Raw genomic sequence first — 25,540 nt, forward strand, 5'->3', positions numbered from 1 at the left:
GTGGCTGATGAGGCCACAGGCTCCAGAGTATCTGACAAGACATCGATGGAATCAATGTGGCTAAATTAAAACATGCAGAACATCCCGTGTTTTACATGCCACTATTGGGAAAGAGCAGACACAGACAGCAGTATCTGAAAGAACATGTAAAGGCTGAACTGGTCAACAAGGCTGCGAAACTGGCAGACAGGGAGACTGGCAGGGGCTGATGAGAGCCCAAGCATGCAGATAAGCAGAAAGAACAATCAAAGCAGGTGGACACTGATCACAGTGCTTATGAGTTCAGCTTAGAGGGAACTTTATCTGACCGTAAAGAATGTGTTAATTTTATAAAATTTGGAAAACCCCTAACAGAGCCCTCAAACATGGTAGGGCATGTTGAATGAATGAATGCACCCAGGTAGCCCAATGAATATTCAACATTCAGTCCACAGTTATTGCGCTTTGACTACCAGGCATTACCTGTATTTGGTATGCATACTTTGCACCTTTCAGTAGCCTAAGAACAGAGGAGACACAGCAACTCAATGCCTAAATGAGCAACTGCTGACAGGAAGATATTGATGGCCATGGGCTAATGAATTGGCATCTTAATTCCTATTGGGTTTCACAGTCCCTCTGAAATCTTAGCCAAATCATTCAGGCAATGTTTGAGGAATAAATTGGGATTTTAACAATTTACCTACTTCACTGAGTAACAAATTAATTATTGTATATATTTAACAAGGCAATATGTCCCGTCAACTCATTCTTCCAATCCAGCCAAATGCATAATTTTAATATTTCACTGTCTGGCTATTCAACATTTCCTCTTCATGAAGTCTAGCTCAAAGAAATTCCAATAACACTGTTTTTAATCAGCTACTTCCTGTCCAGTGGGTAAGCCTCATGTATGTAGGTACCCCCACTCGTGGTCCCATGTCACCAGCTCAAGACTGATCCTCTGGCTTCTCCCACCTCTACCTCCACCCCTCTGCAGCAAGCCCACAGAATGAGAGGGAAGAACTAGACGGTTCATCCACATGGCATTGTAATTATGATAATAGTGGATACTTACATGGCAATTACTATGTGCCAGGATCTGTTGTAAGTGCTTTATACACATTAACTCATTTAACCTTCATACACCCTATGATGTAGGAACTATTATTATCCTCATTTTACATGTCTAGAAGGTCTCTGGAGTGCCTTTGCTTGCCAGAGGGAACTGCAGTCTAAGGAAAAGAGAATAAACTTTTAGTTCAAGGGCATTTACTCAGGATTGAAAGGAAGAAGAGATTCAGAGCCTAGCCATACTTCTCACTCAGCTTCTCCTGTGGTCCAGCCTTGTAACTAAGCATTAAGGAGGAGACTACAAGTAAAACCTCTGTGGGTTCCCTGAACTAAGGACAGAACTCAGTGGACTGGGAGCCAACTCCAGTCTATGAAACTCAGAGGACAAGAGATGGCTGGTGCACAGTTTGGGAGGGAAAGCAAAGGAGAGCCACTGCTTTGCTGGGCCAAAATTACATTAGGAGTTTCTCATGGACCAGATGTGGTCCAAGCAGGAGAGAGAGCTGGCCAGGAGCCATGCTAAATCCCACACAAGAAAACTGCCAGGAAGGATGATGGGTTCCAGCAGACAGAGTGTGTGTCTGAGGTAAACTGCCAAAAAACGAAGGGCTGAGAGCAAAGCAGCGACCTGGAGGAAGTCGCCGACAACACACTCCCAGAAGGAGGCCTCTGAGAAGCCCACTGCAGCATGCACCTGAGAAAGGGACAGCTGTCACCTGCAGGACCCAACCATTACAAAGCTGTCTCAGGGCAGTACCATTCAAGGAATGACTTTCCAGGCCCCCCACTCACCTCCTTCTCCATCTCCCTACCTTCAGAGTCAGAAACCTGCATTAGCAAGATGAGACAGCTGAGGTGTAGATAGAAGACGGATGATGATCCCTCCAACCGCCCCCTTCGCTGGTTTCAGGGCTCTTGCCTACATCAGACTGCCAGAGGATGACTAGCACGGCCAAGCAAACACAGCTGCAGAACATCTGCATTAGGGAGGGAGGGAGGGAAGGATCTAGAGGGGATGGGGGAAGGAAGAGATGGAGGGAGAGGAAGAAATATGCTATACCTCACCACTGCTCACCATTGCAGCCAGCACTCTGCAAAGCTCAGTGGGAGGACCAAAACCTTCCCAGAAATCAACTGAGAGAATCAGTGCTTAAGGGTTGGTTTTAGAAAGGGTACAAGTCCCTAAAGCAACAGATAGGATGACAAAAGCATTATGGACCTCAAAGGGAAATAGTCGAAACACATTAACAACTATTCCATCAGCCACACCTTTAAAGGTGTCCACCCCTTCCACTAAGCACTCTAATTTTTTATATATCAGTATAGTAAGGTATAGACAGACTGCTGTACAGAGTGCAGGTACAGTTATTCCCAACACATCTTCCGGCTGAATTAGAGATTTTCTCCAGGTGTTGTTGTACAGGGAGGGCCGCTGTTTGGTCCACACCTAACTGGCAGATGTAAGGTTCTGAGCAAATTTCTTATAGAAATTTAAGTGTCATGATGGGGCTTCCCTGCCCGAGGGTGCTACAGACTAGTTATAAGTACAAATAACCAGGTGGGAGGTGGGAGTCATGCACCATGGGGAGAAGGCAGGTGAAGCTGTAAGTCCAGAATTCTGTCTTTGAGACGTAACAGGCAAAAGAGAAATGGAGAATGGAACAAGTGCTTTTCCATCCCAGTGAGGACTCCGTAAGGTGATCTGAAATACTATAGCTGAAACTCCGGATCTACTTTAGAGAGAAGAGAAACAGGAAACCCTGCTACCTGGGCATTAATAACCCCTGACAGCCAGCAAACAGCAGCAGTTTAATCTGGACAAGTACTCAAGTACTCAAGAGTATGTATGACAATGGGTGTTCCAGCAGGAGCATTCTTGTCAGCGGCATGGAGGTCATTTGTTGCAAAGTGAGGGACCAAAGTCTCTGGGCAGCCAGCCAAGAACTGGATCTGCTGGGCTGCACTGAGTGGGGCCTGACCATAGGTAACCCCTAACAAAAACAACACCTCAGATAACTGTCTGAAGAGGACAAATGGGTGGGACATACACTGTATCCCTAATAATGGTACAAATGCAAGAGCTTGGACTTAAATTTGAGTCATGGAAAATGAAGAGGTAGGAAGCAGTCACAGGAAAAGGTTCTGGGATCCCATCCAATCTTGTTAACTCACTAACTTAACTTTCTCATGACCATGTTACTACAAAGAAATATTGTATCTTCTCATTTAGTAGTCTGATATCATAGATCCTTCACTTAAAACTTAATCTCAAGCGAGACCCGCAAATAAAGGGGAATGCCAGGGCTGTGGCCAGAGGAGGAGCATGGGGGCCAGCGACAGCACGGTCTGGTTGCCTGGGCAGTGAGCCAGCAGTGTCACCTTGGCCTGTGTGACTGGGCAGCACCTGCACAGCCTCCGTCTGGAGAAGATTCAAGATGACCAACGAGGAACCTCTTCCCAAAAAAGGTTCGACTGAGCAAAACAGACTTTAAAGTTATGGCATGAGATGAGTTAATTCTAAGATGGAAACAATATGAAGCACACGTCCAAGCTCTGGAGGACAAATACATAGATCTTCATTCTAATGATGTAACTGGGTTAAGGGAGTCTGAAGAAAAACTAAAGCAATAACAAGAGTCTGCCCGCAGGGAAAACATCCTCGTAATGACACTAGCTACCAAGGAGCAAGAGACACAAGAGTGTACTACTCAAATCCCGTACCTCAAGCAAGTCCAGCAGCCTAGCGTTGCCCAACTGAGACCAACGACGGCAGACCCAGCGATCAACTTGTTTCTCCTAAAAATGAAAGGTGAACTGGAACAGACTAAAGACAAACTGGAACAAGCCCAAAATGAACTGAGTGCCTGGAAGTATACACCTGATAGGTAAACAAATCATAGTCCCCAGTCAAGACTTCCCGGACAGTCCCACTGCGAGAAAGCTGTGGTGGGGCAGCCACGTACTTGTTGCCACACCAAGACTCAGACTTTTTGAGCCAAAAAAAAGCCACATTTGTATACTATTCTGCTTGTAATTGTTATTGTAAAATTTACCAGATGAACCCTGTGTTTCAGCTTTTTTCTCTTCCCCCTCCCCTAGCTTCAGAGGCCTGATGGCATCAGACTATTCCGAAGAAGTGGCCACCTCCGAAAACTTTCCCTTCTACAACACGTAGACACTTGAGAAATGTTTCTGTTTGAAGAAAATAGAGGGAGAAGCAGAAGTCTTAAGTCTGTGGCACACTGTATATTCAGACCGTTTGGAGGAATGAAAACCTAGAGATTTAAAATCATGAATTGAACATGTAAACTTCCAGTAAAACGTAAAAGTGGAATATGCATCGCTCTTAACCTTGAGCAAAGTGACTTAGAGACACTGTATGTCAGTTTTGCCAATAAGACTGTGGACTTCGTGACTGTTGTTGAACTTCTGGGTCAAAACTCAAATGAGGTGAATTTTGCCTTTAAAGAGTTTCATTCACTAAGAACCAACTTAATAGCTGTGAGAGAATCAAATAATAGATGTCAGTACAAGTAGTTCATATATTTAACCATTTAGTTTGGGGCTCTATATTACCTGATTGAGCCTTAAACCAATGTGGTTTTAATCAGTGGCTTATTCTTTGAACGCTTGTTAGTGCTGTAATCTTATGGAGGACTGTACAAACATAAAGGTGTGGTATTCAGGTTGAGACTGTTTGAAGCATTATGAACGTTCATTTCACTACTAGATTGTATAGGATATTGGCTGTGATGAGACTCACTGCGTTATCTTTTTTAGTAGTGAAATTAAATCCCCATTCCATTCAATAGGCACATGTTGAAAGAGCACTGTTGTTGGTGTTCATGGGGGAATGTTTCCTTCATTGCATTTGGGCCTTTTGTATTACACTCTTGACATTAAATGAAATATGCCTTGAAGTAAAAAAAATAAAATTAAATTAAAAAAAATAATAATAATAATCCGTATCTCAGGGGTGCCTGGGTGGGTCAGTCAGTTGAGCGTCCAACTTCAGCTCAGGTCATGATCTCACGGTTTGTGGGTTCAAGCCCCACATAAGGCTCAGTGCTGTCAGTGCAGAGCCAGCTTTGGATCCTCTGTCTCCCCCTCTCTCTGTCCCTCCCTCACTCATGCTCTCTCAAAAATACACAAATATTAAAAAAACAAAAACAAAAAAACTTCTGAATCTCAAATTTTGTCTTCTCTTCAGGTAAGTACTCCTATGTTATCCCTAACCCAGGAATAGAGAAATGACCCCAAAGAAAACTCTCTATGAAATATTGTCATCAAATAATTCACAGATTTTGGAACAAAGTTCACATAATTACCAGTTGTAAAGGATATTCATTTAAAAGGCTGTTCCAATGTTGTAAGCTTTATTTCCTTGTTTTTTTAAATCTTCCACAGAGAACTTTATTGCCAAGACTTCATTTCTTCCCATCACTGTTAGCTTGTTCTGATTCAGTCTATAGAAAGTTGTTGCTGCTAATTTGTCTTTTTTGTATATTTGAACATTCTAAGAAGCAAGCTCAAAATATATATCTATGTTTTTTTTCCTGTATTCAGCAACATTAAGTAGCTTATTTAGATTCACAAACCTATTTCTAACTCCTGCCTTTTGATCCTTTCCATCAGTCAAATTCAAAGAGAAATGCTTCTTCTCCAGTAACCCAACTAATTTTTCAAGTTCCTGGAGACATGGAGATTGATATCTGTTGTCCTAATGAATCCCTGGCAGTCCCTCCTCCCTTTTCATTGTTGCTTCTGTTTTCACATTCTTTCATTCTGAATTATTTGTTTCACATTGTCAGTGTGTTTTGAATTTTTCTCAAAGTCAACAGCAAAGGGGCAAAGGCAGGGGCTTCTATCCAAGAGATAACATCCACCTTAGCTTATAACCTCTCCTTACAAACTTTATTAAGTCATTGTATCTTACCTGCCACATGTGTGCTAACCCCTCATCAACACATTCAAGGTCCAAAACAACTATAGATGTTGAAATAGACTTTAAATTTTTTTTTTTTAACGTTTATTTATTTTTGAGACACAGAGAGACAGAGCATGAACGGGGTTGGGTCAGAGAGAAGGAGACACAGAATCTGAAACAGGCTCCAGGCTCTGAGCTGTCAGCACAGAGCCCGACGCAGGGCTCAAACTCACGGACCGTGAGATCATGACCTGAGCCGAAGTTGGCTGCTTAACTGACTGAGCCACCCAGGCGCCCCTGAAATAGACTTTTTTTTTTTTTTTTTTTTTAATTTTTTTTAAATTTTTTTTTTCAACGTTTTTTATTTATTTTTGGGACAGAGAGAGACAGAGCATGAACGGGGGAGGGGCAGAGAGAGAGGGAGGCACAGAAGCGGAAACAGGCTCCAGGCTCTGAGCCATCAGCCCAGAGCCTGACGCGGGGCTCGAACTCACGGACCGCGAGATCGTGACCTGGCTGAAGTCGGACGCTTAACCGACTGCGCCACCCAGGCGCCCCTGAAATAGACTTTAAAAAGCATACATAGGGGTGCCTGGGTGGCTCAGTTGGTTGAGCAGCCGTCTTCGGCTCGGGCCATGATCTCGCGGTCCGTGAGTTCGAGCCCCGCGTCAGGCTCTGTGCTGACGGCTCAGAGCCTGGAGCCTGTTTCAGATTCTGTGTCTCCCTCTCTCTGACCCTCTCCCGTTCATGCTCTGTCTCTCTGTCTCAAAAATAAATAAACGTTAAAAAAAATTTTTTTTAAATTTAAAAAAAAATAAAAAGCATACATATATATCGTATATATCTGATATTTATATATACCTTTTTATTTGACTTCTCAGTCATTTTACTTTCTAAGCCCAAGGCAGTGCCTTTTTACTGATATATCCTTATTTGAAATTTCCTTCAAAACAATATTCACCTTGCAATTTGAAATACTGATGACACAAAGCAGGTACAACAGAAAAAGCTCTCTTCCTCATCGCATTCCCTTTCTCCTAAACTCCTAGTATAAGCTGCCTGCCCCCCAGTCCCAGATCTCTGCTTGTGCCATTTCTACTTTCTGTCCAGATGTCATTTACCTCCTATTAATCCAGCCCTTCCTTCTTGCCATTGCTGGTCGTGTTCAAGTTTCTTCTGTTTTTATATTTTTAATTCTTAAGTTTTTCTTATTATTTTCCTAGTGCAAAAATTAGGCATGCATACTCCAAAAATGCCAGAAAATACAGACAGGCAAAATAATATAAAGAATATTCATGATACCCACCTGCCCAGAGTCACCTGCTGATAATACACTGGCATATATCCCCTTATAAATCTTTCTATATGCACATGTATTATTTTATTCAAAAATAGGAACGTGCCATCCATTATGTTTTATAACCTACTTTATTTAACAAATCCATCACTGGCTGACAATTATTATACCAAATTTCTTCATTACAGATGGTATTAAGTAAGAAAGACTTTTTTTAAAAGCAAAAATAAAGAAGAAAACTACACAAATTCTAAGCAGAAAGAAAATGCTTAAAAAGTTATTAAATTACCCCATAGTGCACCACAGTTACCAATACTAGAAAATCCTTGCCAAAAAGGCATTCTTTTTTTTTGTTTCCACACCAAATCTTCATTTCAACCAAACTGCTTTCAGCCCAAATCATCTGGAACTTCAGTGTCCCAGGGGGTCCTCACCTTGTCTAAAAGACATCCTCCAGATTTTTCAGTTGATTTTGACTCCCTGCTTCCACAAACCATAGGTCTTGAGGTTGGTATGTTGGCCTTATCATGTTCTGACTTGCTCTCTGGTTTCATTTTTTACCCTGTTCTCAGTTTCCCTCCCCTAAGTTAGGGTGCTTTGCTTATGGAAAGTGCTCAGTAAATGAATGAGTAAATGAAAATAACTAAGGATCATCCACTATTACCCAGTATCCTTGGGATTTACTTTGAAGCTTTTTCCTGACCCAGTTTCAATTCCCCTATTGGGTATAGGTAATTGCATTAGTCAGGAGTCTTACAGATAAAGGTGATAGAAAACCAATTCAAATCGGCTTAAGCAAAAAAAAAAAAAAAAGAGTAATTCCTTACTTCATGTAATTGGGAAGATCAGGAAGACACTTTGAGCATAGATAAGGCTAGGATTCAAATGACTACATTTGCCTCTGCCCCTCATGTCCTCTCATTTGCCCCTTTTCTCTCCTGTCATATTTCCTTTGTACCAGGGGGCTGGGAGCTAGGGTTGGGGTTGGAAGGTTGGGAAGATCCACAGAGAGCTCCAGGCTAACACCATCCCAGCTGGTAACCCCACAGCAAAGGGTTCTTAACTGACTCTCCCAGTGACAGCGCATAAAGTCCCATCTGTATATAACATGCATGGGTACTATGACTAGGGCAGGCGCAAGTCACACAGCCACCTCTGTTGCTGTGGATGCTATGAACCATAACTGGGAGGTCCCCTAGAGCTACACAGAATGTTACAAAAATGCAAAGAATTTTTGTATTGTTATTTTGAAGAGGAAAACGTGACTGAAATTTGTGATGGTGTCAAAAACCCCATTTAGCACATTCTTCCCCTGCCACTTGGATTCCTTCTTATCTAAATTCAGAGACTACAATCATCTTGTTTTCTAGCCAGGCAGAATCATATAATTTTAATTCAACCCCCTTCATTTGATAGAAGAGAAAATGGGATCTCATCCATCTTCAGTGAACCAAGTAGCACAGGGAAGGCCATGCAGGTGCCTCCCCACGGGAAGGAGGAGCTCGTTTGCAGACTGGGAATTCAACACATGGTCTCAGCCCCACACACATTCCCCTGTGACTCAAAGGACTCACTTAGTTGATCTTTCTGGGCCTCAGTTTCCAGAGTTTAAACTCTGTGATTTCTAAGCATTTTATGATTTTAGGCACTACAATTATGAGTTACAAAGATGTATTTTTTGCTGTTTCAAACCACTGCCATTTTATAAAATCTTATAAAAGGAACATAGCACTTTTTAGATATTTTCCCTAACAAGAAACCTTCTACCCTGCATTTCATTGAAAATGGTGGAAACCTCAGTTCACATGTAAAGAAGTTGAAGATTCAAAGTTAGAACTAACATGAGCAAAAATGTTTACCCTGGTATTTGCTTTATTCTCAAGATCCAAAGTACTTGTGATTTTTAAAAATGTAAAATCCCACCAATAAGGTGAGAAAAATTCTATATATATAGATCTGTATGGAAATGCTTTCATAACATGATACATTTCAATGGCAACATTCATTTTTAGTTCACCACTAAGCTTTCTCAACTGAGCGGAAACATGCAGAAGTGGAAAATTCCACGCCAGTTCGCTTTAGGAAAACTGTGAGAACAGGGAGGGTTAGACGACAGTCCTTTCTATCATGAGTTCCTACAAGGCATAATGTGAACTTTTGTTTTGAAGTCCAAAAGGAAATTAGGATGTAGGAACAGGAGTACCATGTATGCAACCACATTTATAACCCATTTCCTTTTTAGGAGAATGGGTAGGAATGAGGTTGCAAAATGAGGTCATTAGAGAAGCTAAATAGAGAATGAGTTGGCATTTCATTGTTAAGCTCAATTCTATATGTGCCAAGAAAATGCACTGGCTGGGACCCTGAGCAGAGCTGCTATCTGATTGGCTGAAATATTGAAGAGGGCTGGCTACCCTGGTTGAACACTAAACTACAGGAGGACTGAAGTACAATTAAAAATGTTTGAAAAAGAAGAGGGAATATTTGATCATCAGAGGCAGCTTTCAGACTGTCCCTACATGCCAAGCTGAAAGAACCTGAGTCTCCTTTCCTAAGCAACTTGCATATCCCAAGAGAAGAGTTTGGGAATTTGCTCAATGGCCCTGATTTGGAATCAGGAAAAGTAGCTTCCAGTAATAAGTTCCTGACACCAGATTTTAGAAATCCTTCAACCCTGAATACTTCAGTGGCACATATCCTAAAACAAGACCATCAAGGGTTTCCATTCCAAGACATTCCCAGTTCACCATCTTTCAGTGAAATGTCAAAGTCTGGAAGGCAAAGAAATCATATAAATCAAACCAGACAATGCTAAGAAAATAACTACAAAAGTAATATGTATAATGAATCTGGGCAGGTGTGGTGATGTCAACACTACAAAAGAATTTAACTTACCTTCAGTTCCTAATGGTGAGTCATAATCATTTATTTATGCACAAACCACAAACTTAACCAACACAAGAGAATTATGCACACGATATATAACGAGGCATCACATACTGTAGTACCATACAGTCTGTCATACCAAGAGCTCTGGGAGGGCCAGTGCTAGAATGTATGGAACAGAACCTGCAGTGCTCACACATTCCTGACACTAAGCATGCAAGGACAAAGAAACTACCAAGTGAATAAGTTGGAAAAACATAGAATTAGAGAGGACCACAGAATAATAAAATGTCCCTTCTCACCTATGGATTATGAAAACGGTCCCACAAAGAAAATCTTTAAGGTTTTCTAAGTTTGTTTTTTTTTTTTAAGGTTTTCTAAGTTTTAAATGAAAGTACATAAAGGTCCTTGGTACACACTTAGATTTGACCACCAAAAAATATTTCCAATATGCACATGGGTGACACCAATTTTCTTTAGGCAGATGCTGCAAGTTGCTCTCTATTCAAACCACACTGAGGTGTCACCATAAAGCAGATTTGGAGAGAGCAGCCCATCACCACTATGAGTAGTTAGGGGACCATCCTTCTCACTCTCTTCTATATGCACTGAGATGGCCCATCCAAAGCCCAGGCCTCTCAACTGAATACCCCTTACTTTTTTTCTCAACTCTTTCTTAGCTATACACTCACAGTTTCCCATTCTGCAAAGACTATGTCAACATCAGAAATTCCATTATCTACAAAATCTTGGCTTCAACTGTCACTTGGTGACTGTCACCACCTACCTTTCTATCTCACCTGCTCACCCATGCCCACCACATTTTAAATCTCCTACAGACCTCCAATGCACTGACTCCGCCACTTTCACAATCTTCTCCCTCTCCATTCTTCACATCCCATTCTTTGAGGAGTGTAGATTACATGCCTCATCAAATTCAAGAATTTCCTGAAAAAAATCCTGAATTCTCTTACTCTGCTGTGTCTTCTTTACTTTAGTGGGGTCAAACCCAAGCTCTGGACACCCCCAACAATCTAGTTTTCCCACTCTTGCAGCTGAATATTGTCAGAAAAGGAGAAATTACACAACTCTCTTCACTTTATTTCATTATCACAATCTTGAAATGGGCCAAGAACACTGTCAATTATTTACTGGGGTAATCATCCTAGCCAAAGCAATCAAGCAAGAGAAAGAAATTAGAAGAATCTGAAATGGAATGGAAGAAATAAAACTGTCTCTATTTACAGAAAACATGATCTTATATGTAAAAAAAAATCCTAAAGACTCCACCAAAAAGCCATTGGAGCTAACAAGCAAATTCAGTTACGTTGCAGGGCACAAACTCAACATGCAGAAATCAATCATGTTTCTACACACTAACAACAAATTATCTGAAAAAGAAATAAAACAATCTAATTTACAATAGCATCAAAAACAACAAAGCAATTAAAAATAAATTTAACTAAAGAGGTAGAAGATCTGTACTGAGAACTGTAAGACATTCATAAGAAAAACTGAAGAAGACACAAATAAATACAAAGATACGCTGTGTTTTCAAGTACTGGAAGAATTAATGTTGTTAAACTACCCATGCTGTCCAAAGCCATCTACACATTCCATGTACTTCGTATCAGAAGTCCAACAGCATTTTTCACAGAAATAGGAAACAATCTTAAAATTCATATGGAGCCACCAAAGACCTTGAGTAGCTAAAGCAATCTTAAGAAAGAACAAAGCTAGAGGCATCATACTTCCTGATTTCAAACTATAGTACAAAGCTATGATAATCAAAAAAACTATGGTAGTGGCATAAAAACACTTAAATCAATTGAACAGAATTGGGGGCCCAGAAATAAACCCATGCATATACCCTCAACTAATATTTGACAAGAGAGTCAAGAATACTCAATGGCGAAAAGACAGTCTAGTCAATAAATGATGCTGGGAAAACTGGATGTTCACATGCAAAAGAATAAAATTGGACCCCTATCTATACCACTTATAAAAATTAACTAGGAATGGATTAAAGAATTAAACTTAAAATCTGAAGCCATAAAACTCCTCGAAGAAAACACAGGGAAAAAGCTCCTTGACTTTGGTCTTGGCAGTGATTTTTTTTGGATATGGCCAAAAGCGCAAGGAACACAAGCAAAAACAAATGTGGGACTACAACAAACTGAAGGCCTTCTGCACAGGAAAAGAAATGATTAAGAAAATAAAGAGGCAACCTACAGAATGGGAGAAAATGTTTACAAACCACATATCTGATTAACACAATTAATTAATAATCCTTAATGTTTATTAATGATATTAGACAAATAATACAACTGGCAATTAATCTGATTAAGGGATTAATACAGAAAATATATTAATAGCTCATACAATAGCAAAAAAAAATAATAATAATAATCTGATTTGAAAAAGGACAAGAGATCTGAACAGACATTTCTCCAAAGAAGAGATCCAGATAGCCAATGGACACATTAAAAAATGCTCAACATCACTCATCATCAGGGAAATGCAAACCAAAACCACAATGAGATATCACCTCCTATCTTTTACAAAGGCTATTATCTAAAAGAAAAGAGACAGTTCTGGCAAGGATGTGGAGGAAGAAAAATCTTTGTGCACAAGGAAATCTTTGCGGTAAGAATGTAAACTGGTGCAGCCGCTATGAAAAACAGCATGGAGGTCCCTCAAAAAATTAAAAATAGAACAAAGAATATGATCCAGCAATTCTATTTTTGGGTATATATCCAAACCAAATGAAATCACTCTCTCACAGAGACATCCTCACCCTAGGTTTACTGCAGCATCATTTACAACAGCCAAGACATGGAACAACTTACATGACCATGGATGGATAACAGTATAAAGAAAATGCAACACACACACACACACACACACACACACACACACACACACACACACTGGAATATCATTCAGCCATAAAAAGACGGAAATCTTAACATCTGCAACTACACGGATGGACATGGCAGGGATTATGCTAAGTGAAATAAGTCAGAAAAATACTACTGTATGATCTCACTTATATGTGGGATCTAAAAAAAAAAAAAAAATGAACTCCTAAATCTAGGGAGTTGCCAGAGGTGAGGGAACCCATGAAGTTAGTCAAAAGATACAAACTTCCAGTTATAAGAAGCCTAAGTTCTAGGAATGCAGTGTATAGAATGATGTCTATAGTTAAAAATATTGTATATTTGGAAGTTACTAAGAGAGTATGTTACAACTTCTCAACACACACACACACATACACGTACAAAATTGTAATAATGTGAGATGATGACATTTCTAAATATAATCTCTTTCATCAAACCTCCCACAGTATCCTATCACTCTCAACTAATAACCTTTCCTACCATTTTTATACTGTGGAATTAAAAATTCAAATTAAAACTCCTTCCTATGTATCAACCTTCTTTTAAAAAAATTAACTAGAGTTCCATTCTTTTTTTTTTTTAATTTTATTTATTTACTTTAAGAGAAAGAGAGAGAATAGGGCAGGGGCAGAGACAGAGGGAGACAGAGAACCCCAAGCAGGCTGATGCTGTCATAGTGCAGAGCCTGAAATGAGCTCAATCCCACAAACCATGAGGTCATGACCTGAGCCAAAATCAAGAGTCAGATACTCAGCCAACTGAGCCACCCAGATGCCCCTGTATCAACCTTCTTATATCTTTCTCCTGCCCCACCTTTTGCCCCTGACAGTGGAAAAATCACTCTCTTGCCATCTAAAACAAAGTTCTCCACTTGGCTCTGGATGTCAAGCCTTGTCACCTTCTTGCAAACTTTACTCTTTTAGTTACAGCCCTCTCTCCATTATCAGCCTTCCTTCTTTCAATTCATAACCATCCTCTTATGGCTCCATTATCTAGTTCTGTGCTTTTATTTTATTTTATTTTTTTTCAACTTTTTTTTAATTTACTTTTGGGACAGAGAGAGACAGAGCATGAACGGGGGAGGGGCAGAGAGAGAGGGAGACACAGAATCGGAAACAGGCTCCAGGCTCCGAGCCATCAGCCCAGAGCCTGACGCGGGGCTCGAACTCACAGACCGCGAGATCGTGACCTGGCTGAAGTCGGACGCTTAACCGACTGCGCCACCCAGGCGCCCCTAGTTCTGTGCTTTTAAAAAGAAAAACATCCCTTTGCCCTATATCCTCTTCCATCTGCCCCTTCACCTACCAGCTCTGTCAATTGTCTCCACTTATTGTTTCTAGTGGAGACAGTCCTTCACCTGCCATTCTAGTTTCCAGTCCTTCACCTGCCATTCACTCTACAACCCTCCCCAGCTGGCTCTGTCCCATACAAACTGATGGTCTTATCAACCTGCCTTCAAAGAACTTAGAGTCTAATAGGAAATAAAGATAATGCTGCTTTACCAAATACAGTGGTTGTTTCCTCATACTCAACTTCCTAGCCTCTAGAGATCTGCCTACTCTGAATATTTCATATAAATGGAACCATACAATATGTGGCCTTCATGGCTGGCTTCTTTCACCTAGCATGTTCTCAAGGTTTATCTACATTATAGCATGTATCAAAATTTCATTCTTTTTTACTGATGGATAATGTCCACTGTAGTATATACTACAGTGATTTATCCATTCATCAGTCGACAGGTATTTGGGTTGTTTCTACTTTTTGGCTGTCATCAATAATGCTGTTATGATCACTTGTATACAATTTTTATGTGGATGTATATTTTCATTTATCTCAACATAGCTAGGAGTAGAATTTCTAGGTCATATGGTAACCCTGTGCAACATTTTAAGGAACTGCAAAACTGCATTCCAAAGCTTCCTGAACTATTATACAATCTCAACAGTGTATGAGGGTTCCAATATTTCTACATCCTCATCAACAACTGTTATTGTCTGTCTTTATTATTATAGCTATCCTAGTGGGTATGAAGGGGCACATCCTCAATGACTAATAATGTTGAGCATCTTTTCTTTTTTTTTTTTAATTTTTTAAAATGTTTATTTATTTTTGAGACAGAGAGAGGGCATGAGCAGGGGAGCGGCAGAGAGAGGAGACACAGAATCTGAAGCAGGATCCAGCCTCTGAGCTATGAGCACAGAGCCCAACATGGGGCTCAAACTCACAAACTATGAGATCATGACCTGAGCCGAAGTCAGATGCTTTACCAACTGAGCCACCCAGGCACCCCAATAATGTTGAGCATCTTTTCATGTGCTTATTGGCCATTTGTATATACATACTCTTTGGAGAAATATCTATTCAGATATTCTCTCATTTTTTAATTATTTGTCTTTTTATTGCCGAATTATAAGTGTTCTTTATATATTCTAGATACAAGGCCATCATCAAATATATGACTTGCAAATATTTTCTCCCAAGCACAAAAGTTTTTAATTTTGATTTAGTGCAATTTATTTTTTCTTTTGTTGCTTATGGTTTTGGCATCATAGCTAAAAAGCCATAGTCTAATCCAAGGTCACAAAGATTTCCTATGTTTTTTTTTTTTTCCTAACCATTTTAGGTAGATTTAGCTCTTACATTAAGGCTTATGATCCATTTTGTGTTAGTTTTTGTGTATAATGTGAGGTAAACAGCTACAACCTTATCCTTTTGCATAAGGCTATCCAACCGTCACAGCATCATTTGTTGAAAACCAGTCCTTACCACAATTGGATTTTCTTGTAAAAAATAAATTGACCATTGGGGCACTTGGGTGGCTCAGTCAGTTGAGCATCTGACTCCTGATTTCAACTCAGGTCGTGATCTCATGGTTCATGGTTTCAAGCCCCATGTCAGGCTCTGCACTGACAGCACAGAGCCTGCTTGGGAATCTCTCTCTCTCTCTGTCTCTCTCTGACCCTCCCTTGCTCACACTCTCCCTCTCTCAAAATAAATAAGGTAAAAAAAAAATCAACTGAGCATAAATTAATGATTTATTTCTGTATTCTCAAATATATTCCATCGATCTATATGTCTATCCTGTGCCAATACCATACTGTCTTGATTACTATAGCTTTGTGGTAAGTTTTGAAACCAGGGAGCTTGAGTCCTTTAAATTTGTTCTTTTTGAAGCCTGTTCTGAGCATTTTTGATCACTTTCACTTCATAAATTTTTATCCTTTGAATACCATTTACTAACAGAAAACTGGAGATTAATATCCCCCAATCCTTTTCTGCAGCTGTCACAAGCTGTGCTTCAATTGGCTTCCACAGTTGACTATCTCACAGCTTTCTCAAAGTGTCCAAACTGAAAATTCATCCTCATAACTACCCCCAAAATCCCCTTTCTTCTTCTGTCACTTGTACTTAATCCTTGCAAGTGACCCCATTCATCCCATTGTTCATGCAAAAAACCTGGGGCCAGTCTTTATCCTGGTATTCTATCAGTAAGTTCTATCCATTCTTCCTCCAAACCGAACTCCAAACTCATTCACTTGTCCCTGTAGCCATTTTTAAAACCTTAATGCAGGGGCTCCTGGGTGGCTTGGTTGGTTGAGCGTCTGACATTGGCTCAGGTCATGATCAAACGGTTCATGGGTTTAAGCCCTGCAGCAGGCTGTGTGCTAACAGCTCAGAGACTGGAATCCTGTTTTGGATTCTGTGTCTCCCTCTCTCTGCTCCTCCCCTACTCACGCTCTGTCTCTGTCGCTCTCTCAAAACTAAATAAAATATTAAAATAAATAAGTAAATAAAACCTTAATGCAAACCACTATAATTGCCTCCAAAATTACTAATTGGTCTCCCTGATTTTTTCTCAAAAGGTCCATTGTTTACACCAGAAACAAAGTAATAATAACTTCAACAAATCATTTTGGTGCCCTTATTAAAAGTTTTACCTGTATAAGGGGTCCCTGAATGGCTCAGTTGGTTAAGCAGCAGACATGATTTCAACTCAGGTCATGATCTCATGGTTTATGAGATTGAACCCCACATCTGTCTCCATGCTGACAGTGTGCAGAGCATACTTCTGTTTCTCTTTCTCCCTCTCTCTCTGCCCCTCCCACTCTCACTCTTGGTCTCTCTGAAAATAAATAAACTTTAAAAAAAAATTTTAAGGGCGCCTGGGTGGCTCAGTTGGTTGAGCATCCGACTTCAGCTCAGGTCATGATCTCACAGCTCGTGGGTTCGAGCCCTGCATCAGGCTCTGTGCTGACAGCTCAGAGCCTGGAGCCTGCTTTGGATTCTGTGTCTCCCTCTCTCTCTGCCCCCCCCCCCCCCCCCCGCTCATGCTCTCTCTCTCTCTCTCTCTCTCTCTGTCAAAAACAAATGAACATTAAAAACAATTTTTTTTTAAATTAAAGTTTTACAGGGGCGCCTGGGTGGCTCAGTCGGTTAAGGCGCCGACTTCAGCTCAGGTCATGATCTCGCGGTCCGTGAGTTCAAGCCCCGCGTCGGGCTCTGTGCTGACAGCTCAGAGCCTGGAGCCTGTTTCAGATTCTGTGTCTCCCTCTCTCTGACCCTCCCCCGTTCATGCTCTGTCTCTCTCTGTCTCAAAAATAAATAAACGTTAAAAAAAAAAAAAAACTTTAAAAAAATAAAATTAAAGTTTTACAGTTATAATGAAATCTCAAATCTTTCCCATGGCTTATACAAGACATTGCATGATTCCTCTCCCACCTCATCTTTTAGCGTCTCACTTTGCTCATAGGTTCTAGACACACCAGCTTTCAGGTGTTTGCACAAAGCAGCCTTTTATCCTCGTTTGAGGTCTTTGCACATGCTGTTCCCTCTGACTATAAAGCTCCTCCTGCCACAATGACCCCATACTCTTCCACTGATAGTTCCTTTGATTCATCTTTTATTGGCTTAAGATCAACTCCTCAAAGAATTCTTCTTTGGTGACTATATCTAAATTAGGTCTTTCTCCTGTATCCTTTTTCATTGCACACAGTTGTTTCTTTCAAAATATTTATTTCATTTTATAGTTATTAATTTAATTACTTATGCGCTTGGTTATTGTCCATCTCTCTCACTAAGTTATAAGAGCCATACAAGCAGGAACCAGATGTGTTCTTTTCAACAGTTTATCTTCAGTACTAAGCACACAGTAAGTACTGGTTAAATTGGTGCTTGTATAAATATCTCTTTTTTAGCCATTTTTGAGAAATTAATAATAGAGTACAGTTTCATAATGCTTAGTACAGGCCAGTCACTGTTACACAACCTTCACACAGAAAATTTATCTAAATCTCAAAATAATTTTATGAGGTACTTCCATTCTTATCCCTCTTTTTTTTTTTTTTTGAAAAGTCAATTTTGACACAGAGAAGATAAGCAACTTCCTCAATGTCACGCTGGTAAGATATGAGCACCCACAATTGGAACCCAGGCACTCTGGCTCTGGCACTGACATTTGTAATCACCGTGCTACACTGATGTACATTAGGAAGGCACAAGTCCTATGGAAAAAGAGGGAGGGGGCTTTTGGTTTGACTTTGGGAGGTTGGCATCTTCTCCCTGGCCCTGACTGTGTGCAGACTTTAGGAGAAAGGATGGAACAATCTGCATGACGATCCCACAGGACGGAGAGGCAGAAAAAAAGCACCTTGCTTCAACTCTGAAATTCTAAGATTAAGGGAGTATATGGGATGGAAGTAGGTGCCTCCTAAAAGCCTGATGAAAGGAAGGATAGCAAGGTCCTCACAGTAAAATATGCTTGAAGGAATCAGATGTCTAGGCTGGTGACCTCGGATCGATGCACAACACAAGGTCGGTGGCTGACACAGTAAGGTCTGTCAGGAGAAGCCGCTGCTCTTAATAGAAATGATTGAGCCCAGGGGTATGTGAATTTAAGTGTTGCAGGTGAATCAAAATTACAATTAGCTATCAACCTCACACCTGCTGGATGGCTTTTATCAAAAAGACACAAGATAACAAATGTTGGTGAGGATGTGGAGAAAAAGGAACCATGCTAGTGGGAATATAAATTAGTACAGCCATTATGGAAAACAGTATAACAGTTCCTCAAAAACTTAAAAATTGAATACCGTTTAATCCAATAATCCCATTTCTGGGTATATGTCCAAAGGAACTGAAATGAGTATCTTGAAGGAATATCTACACATCCATGTTCATCGCAGCCAAGATATTGACAAAATATGGAAACACATTATTCACAACAGCCTGGATCGGGAAACCCAGGTGTCTGTCAAGTGATGAATGGATAAAGAAACATGGTGGGTGTGTGTATATATATACATACACACACCTACAATGGAATACTATTCAGCCTCAAAAAGAACAAAATCCTGTCATTTGTAACATCATGGATCAACCTGGAGGGTATTATGCTAAGTGAGATAAGTCAAACAAAGAAGGATAAATATCACTTTTTTTTGTGGAATCTAAAAAAAAAGAATTTATAAAAACAGAGTAGAATGGTGACTACCAGAGGCTTAGTAGGGAGGGATTGGAAAGATGTTGTTTCAAGGTACAAATTTATAACTGGTAGACAAGTTCTGGAGATCTAATACACAACAGAGTGATAACAGTGAACAATAAATACTGTATTATAAATTTCAAAGTTACCAAGAGACTAAATCTTAACTGTTCCCAACACAAAAAGAATGATAGAGGCGTGAAAAGGGTGTTAACATTACTGTAGTAATCACGTCGCAATATATAAATGTACCCAACCAGCACATTGTATGCCTTAAACTCACACAGTGTTATATGTCACTTATATTTCAATTAAAAAATATTTTTTAAAATGAGTTACAGATGGAAGCCTCATAACAGGCACTGTTGTGCATGGTATGGGCCTTAACCTTCAAACTACCATCCTCACTGCCACAACACGCGCGCGTGCACACACACACACACTCACACTCACACACACACACTCACAGAGCTCCCTGACATTTTCGGATGTGCACAGGGCTCTTGTTCTTAGAACACCACTGTCTTCTTTCTGTTTTCCAAGTGAGTTCTGTTTCAAATGAAAAGTGTGGCCTCTTAAAGCTGTCAGTGTCCCCACTTTCAGTCACAGAACATAATTATCTTATTCTCTCTTTGAGTCTCACTGAATCCCCTCTCCCCTTGTACTGTGGGCCTCCCAGAGTTCTGTGCTCACCTGGCACCATAAATGCTAATGGAGTAGCAAGGGCAGGGGATGGGGACAGACAGATAAACCTACTATGGGCATCTCCTCCACTCGTGCACATGCTCCACTGTCTCAACAGACTTCAGATAAAAAACACCAACTCAAAGATTAAATTACTAACGCTCTTAACACAGCAACAACAGAGCATTAAACTAAGCTCAGGGCCCTTCTGAATGCGGAGTTTTGTGCAGCTGCACACGTATTACCCTCACCAAGCTGGCCCCCGTCATCAGCAGGCCACCACTGACCTCTAACTCCACGCGATTGGATGGGATAACTTCTGGAAGTACAGACAGAAAGAACATAGGGTCCCAGCCACAAGCACTGTGGTGGTTCAACATCTAGGGGCTCATCAGAGAAGAACCCACAAAGGTGGCGAAGAAAGAGCAACCAGGGAAGTAAGGACACGATATGAAGTTTGGACTTGATGCTGTTAATTGCATTTTCTGGGCCTTTCTTTCTGTGAGACACTAAATAGGATGGCAGTGATGTCTGAGGGGCTCACTGTTGAGTTTTTGGCATAACTACCCGGACTGTGGGTGGGTATGGCAGAAGTGAGTCCATTCAGCTGTGGTGGACTGGCATATAAATGCTCTCACAGGAAAGAAAGTGCAGTAACATTTGAGAGCAAGTTCCAAACAGTTTTTGGATTCAGAGAGATGCTCATAAGGAAATTTGAGTTAGGTGCGTGTACACATGCACCAGACATTTGAGGGTTAATTCTACTGATTCAGTGGCAGCAAGGTGCATGGGGGGGGGGGGGGGGGTGCGGTTTCTCTAGGGAAAGACAAGCCCAAACCTCTGCTTCGTAGTGGTAATACCCACAGCTACTGCAGCAGTAACCCTAGAAGCGGGATTAGAACCACTGGAGGTTTCTACCATACATTTTGGGAAGGGAGACAAATTCTTCTCCCGAGCCAAGAAAGAGTTCTGGTAGTCCCAGAATACCAGTTTGGCTTTGTCCTCTAGTAACTTAAGAAGCATCAATTTATAGAAAGGGTGCTACCCACTGCCAATTCACCAGCCACGCATGCTGCAAATAAAAGGATTAAAGGGGTTACCTTTTTGACGGGAGTGCAACACTCAAAAAGAGGTTATTCTCCTCCTCATGGTGAAGGCGGTGGTGCTTTCTCACTCCAAGCAGGAGAAAGGCCCTAAAAGAAGTGCCCGGAAGTTGGGAGGTGTCCGCTTATACCCTGAGCATGGCCTCCTGTTTGATTTCTGCCTCGCACTTGACTTTCCAGTCTCAAGCATTTTCTGAATTGAAGACTTCACATCTCAAATAATGTATAAAGCACGATACTGTCCTTCAAGATCGAAGTCTCGCTAGTAATTTGTTATCTTGGTCAGAGTTGGGCCAACTGCTCAGGAACGTGCATCCGTGGGCGTCTGCGAGCACCCGCCTGGGGCCTCGGACTTCTCCGTGGCTTCGCGCGCTCCTCTCGCTCCCCTGCAGCGGCCTGGGCTGGTCCACACTTACCCCGACAGGCAAGAAAGCTGGAAATGTGCAAGACGTCAGGTTCGGTGACTCTGGAAGGACAGCTGGTAGACGTGGCGTCCGCCAGGGCCTTGGAGGTTCACGGCAGGTCCCACAGCTACAGCGTGGGCGAAATTGGAGACGGAGGTGAAGCCCAGGTAGACACGTGGTGGAAGTGGCGGCCTGGGGAGGAGTCGCCCCGGAACCACTTGGTGCGCAGGAGGCGGAGACCCGGCCAAGGAGCCAACCTACTTCCCCGGCCACCTCTGGCGCCTCCAGCGAGCTAGGAAGCCAGCATTGCCTTGCTTTAGACCTGGAGTTGCTTCGGATCTCTTTTCCTAACCCTGGCTTTACTGATGTACAATTTACATGATGTAATCCTGTCGCTTTTAGTAAATATGGACTTGTGCAACCATCACCAAATTCCAGTTTCAGAACATTATTATTACACAAAGCTCCCTCATTTTTTATAGTTCATTCTTCTCTTTACCTCAGCGCCTGGCAACCTCTGATCTGCTTTCTGCCTCGGAAGATTTACTGTTTCTGGAGGCTTATACTACGTGGTTATTTTGTGCCTGGCTTCTTTCACTTAATGTCATACTTCTGAGGTTCATCCATACTGTTGCAGTGTAAGCAGTTTTTGTTTATTGCCGAATAATATCCCAGTGTGTGAACGCATCACGTTTTGTTTGGACACTCGTCAGTCGATGGACATTTGAGTGGTTCCAATTTTGGGGGTTATTATGAATCATGCTAGGAATATTTATATACAAGTCTTTAGATGGGCAGGTTTTCAATTCTCTTGTAGATATCGAAGAGTGGGATTGCAGTTTTGAAAGTTAAGTTTATGTCAAACTTTTTTTTATGCCAAACTCAGATCTCTTTATTAGGTTTAAAAGAGAAGGTTAGATCAAGAATCCAACTTAATTAAAGTTGGTGATGGAAGTTCTAATTATTATCTTGTTAATTGAGAATTAACCATTATTTTACTTTTTGAAAAACTGAGCTAGATAGACATTGTACTAAGTATTCGGAATTTGGTATAATTAACTAAACATAATTGTTTCCTTTGATGACTGGTAATCTTACAAACGATCATGATTATGAACAAACAGTTCAGTACTGTGTAAAGAGAATGTGGCTGAAGGTATAGAGGCACTAGGATATACTCTTGAGGTGTTTTGTTTTTTTTTTTAGTTCACTTTTCACTGAATTCCTGAAACTAACTTGGTTTACTTGCTTTTTTCTTCTAAATATATATATAGGCCTATATATATATATATATATATATATATATATATATATATATAGGCAATACCTACTTATATAGCACAAAAGGTAAACTTTGACTCTCACAGATTCATTCTGTGGATAACGGCCCAAGGAAGTCCAGAGGTTTGGGAGACAGGGGTTGTACAAAGCTGATGGAAATGAGGGACCTGGGTGTAAAGAATGATTTAAGGAGGTCTGGGTCTCTTGCAGTGACCAACATAAACAGAGATAAAGGGCATAATCATAAGACTAGTCCTCATGGTCTCAAGGCAGTTACGATGGTGATGATCTACAGCTAAGGACCCCTAAGGTGGTGCTGGTTCATTCGGATATTTATATCCATATGTCCCTATCTAGACTCCAGAGTTCCACAATGGCAATATTGGATGCTAAATTAACTTGTTTTTAGAAAAATCAGGTATTTTATTTGGGGAGTTATCTGCTAAATTCAGACCAGCTAAGAACTAGGACTCCTTGGAGAAATGGTTGAATCCAGAGCTGAGGCAGAGAAAGGAGATGAGCCTGGAATACCTTGTTGTGCCAAAAAGTAAAAAAAGGGCTCAAAGAATATTGGGACTATGTCAAGGGACACAGGCACCAGCTTGAAAATACCTCAGTTCTGGAGTAATTTTACCATCAAAATAAATGATAATAGGAATGCATTTCCTAATACAATAGGAAGCCATATTAATATAAACAAATAAATGCATAATTAATGGATATAGGAGAATTCTATCTTACAGTAGAACACTAAAAAGCGTAGAAGAATAATGAAATTAAAAAAAGAAACAATTTGGCTTTTACCATAGTAATAAGTGATTCAGGCAAGAATCATCAATCCATGTTAAAATTGATGGGTAAAAGTGGTAAAGAACAGGATATTTACATGGTTTTAAAGTATCGCCTCATAAAACTTAAGAATTGCTTAATATTTTATAAGTATCAACTACAAATTAATTTCAGAATGAAGAAAGCTGGAAACCATCTTAACCAAGTAATAAGTTACCACCATCAGGAATAGGACAAACTGACATCTTGTACCCTCTGGTGGGATGCCTTGAGAAGAACACAGCATTTTAAGCATTCTTACAAAAAAATGCATCAACCTTGAGGAAAATTAGACAAACCCAACGTATCTAACTGCTTTGTACTTTTAAAAATATGTCAAAGTCTAGAAAGACAAGAGGGCTGAAGAGTAATTTCAGGTGGGAGATCGCCTTCTGAAGCAGTTCAGCTTCTCTAAGTGGACACAAATCATGGGACATTCACGACCCTCTGAGGCTACTCATACCATTCCTCTCGAAACTGCTACGTTATTCAGATTCCTATAATTTTTAGCTAATGTCCCTTTTCTTTTCCAGGATCCCATCCAGGTTGTATGCATTCTTTATGGTGAAGTTCATATCAAATTATTCATTTTGGCAAACCAGTATATTTTCTGTATTTGATATAGATAGTCCACGGTGTTTTGCAATCTATTTTTTTTTTTTATCCTAAGTCTCAATCTGGTTTATTTATCTATTTTTTAATTGCAATGTTAGGTCTATGTGCAAAGATACAAGGTACATCAGGATTGTAGGTTAACAGTTGCATAGTCAAGATTTATTTTACTTGTATGTTTTCAAATGATTTATGCCAAGGCAAGTATGAATATGTGGTATGATGATACAACTCCATTTCTTAAAAATTTGAAATTTACTTCAATTTACTTTCTCAGGAATTTTTAATTTTGTTTTATTAACTACTGCCTGCACCTTTGGTAATCCTGTTCATTACAATCAGTCAACAAATCAATCAATCAATCAACAAATAAATAAATGGAATTTTGTTTTGGGGGGATCCAAGTCTCATGGACCACATACACATACCTCCTGCACATAGTAGAGGTCAGGACTGTCACCACAGACTCAGTGAGAAACGAAGGCCAGGAGAATTTGATGGTCAAGACTCTGGTCACTAGAATCTGAGTTATTCAACTTCAAATCCCAACTCTCCTCTCGCTTGCAACCTAACTTTGGGCAATGACTCAACTGTCTTAAAATTCTGGAAAATGGAGACACACATCTGCCTCATTGGACCATTATATACAGAATAATGAGATAAAGCATATGAAGCAATTAGCAGAGTCCTGATATATAACGGTGAGCCCTTATAAATGATGTTGACTGCTATTATTACAACATATACCCAACTGAAACCTCTATAATACAAATGAGCTGGGGAACATCTAAGCCTAGTGTATACAGAATAGCAAAAATCAGGTTGTATCAGTCCTTCATTTAGGAATGTGAGCCACACTTTACTTCTTTCCCCACTTTTGCAGCCCCACTCTTGGTGGCTGCCATCAACATTTTCTTTCCCCAATGCAGAAATCTCACTCTGAGTGCTTATGGTACATGACCATGGTACCCACATTCTTGAATCAAAGCACTGTGTCCTCACAAACACCTTTCTCAAACTCAAAACAAATATTGACAGAATGTGGAAGGTAATGATAATGAAGAAACATACAGACTGCACT

The 25,540-nt window shown here is 40.4% G+C and overlaps 1 pseudogene; it reads left to right on the forward strand.

Moving 5' to 3' along the window:
• Positions 1-3,488: 3,488 nt before the first annotated feature.
• On the forward strand, positions 3,489-4,143 carry LOC131490155 (pre-mRNA-splicing regulator WTAP-like; annotated as a pseudogene).
• Positions 4,144-25,540: the final 21,397 nt, after the last annotated feature.

This window comes from Neofelis nebulosa, chromosome 11, assembly GCF_028018385.1.
Source record: "Neofelis nebulosa isolate mNeoNeb1 chromosome 11, mNeoNeb1.pri, whole genome shotgun sequence".
NCBI lineage: Eukaryota > Metazoa > Chordata > Mammalia > Carnivora > Felidae > Neofelis > Neofelis nebulosa.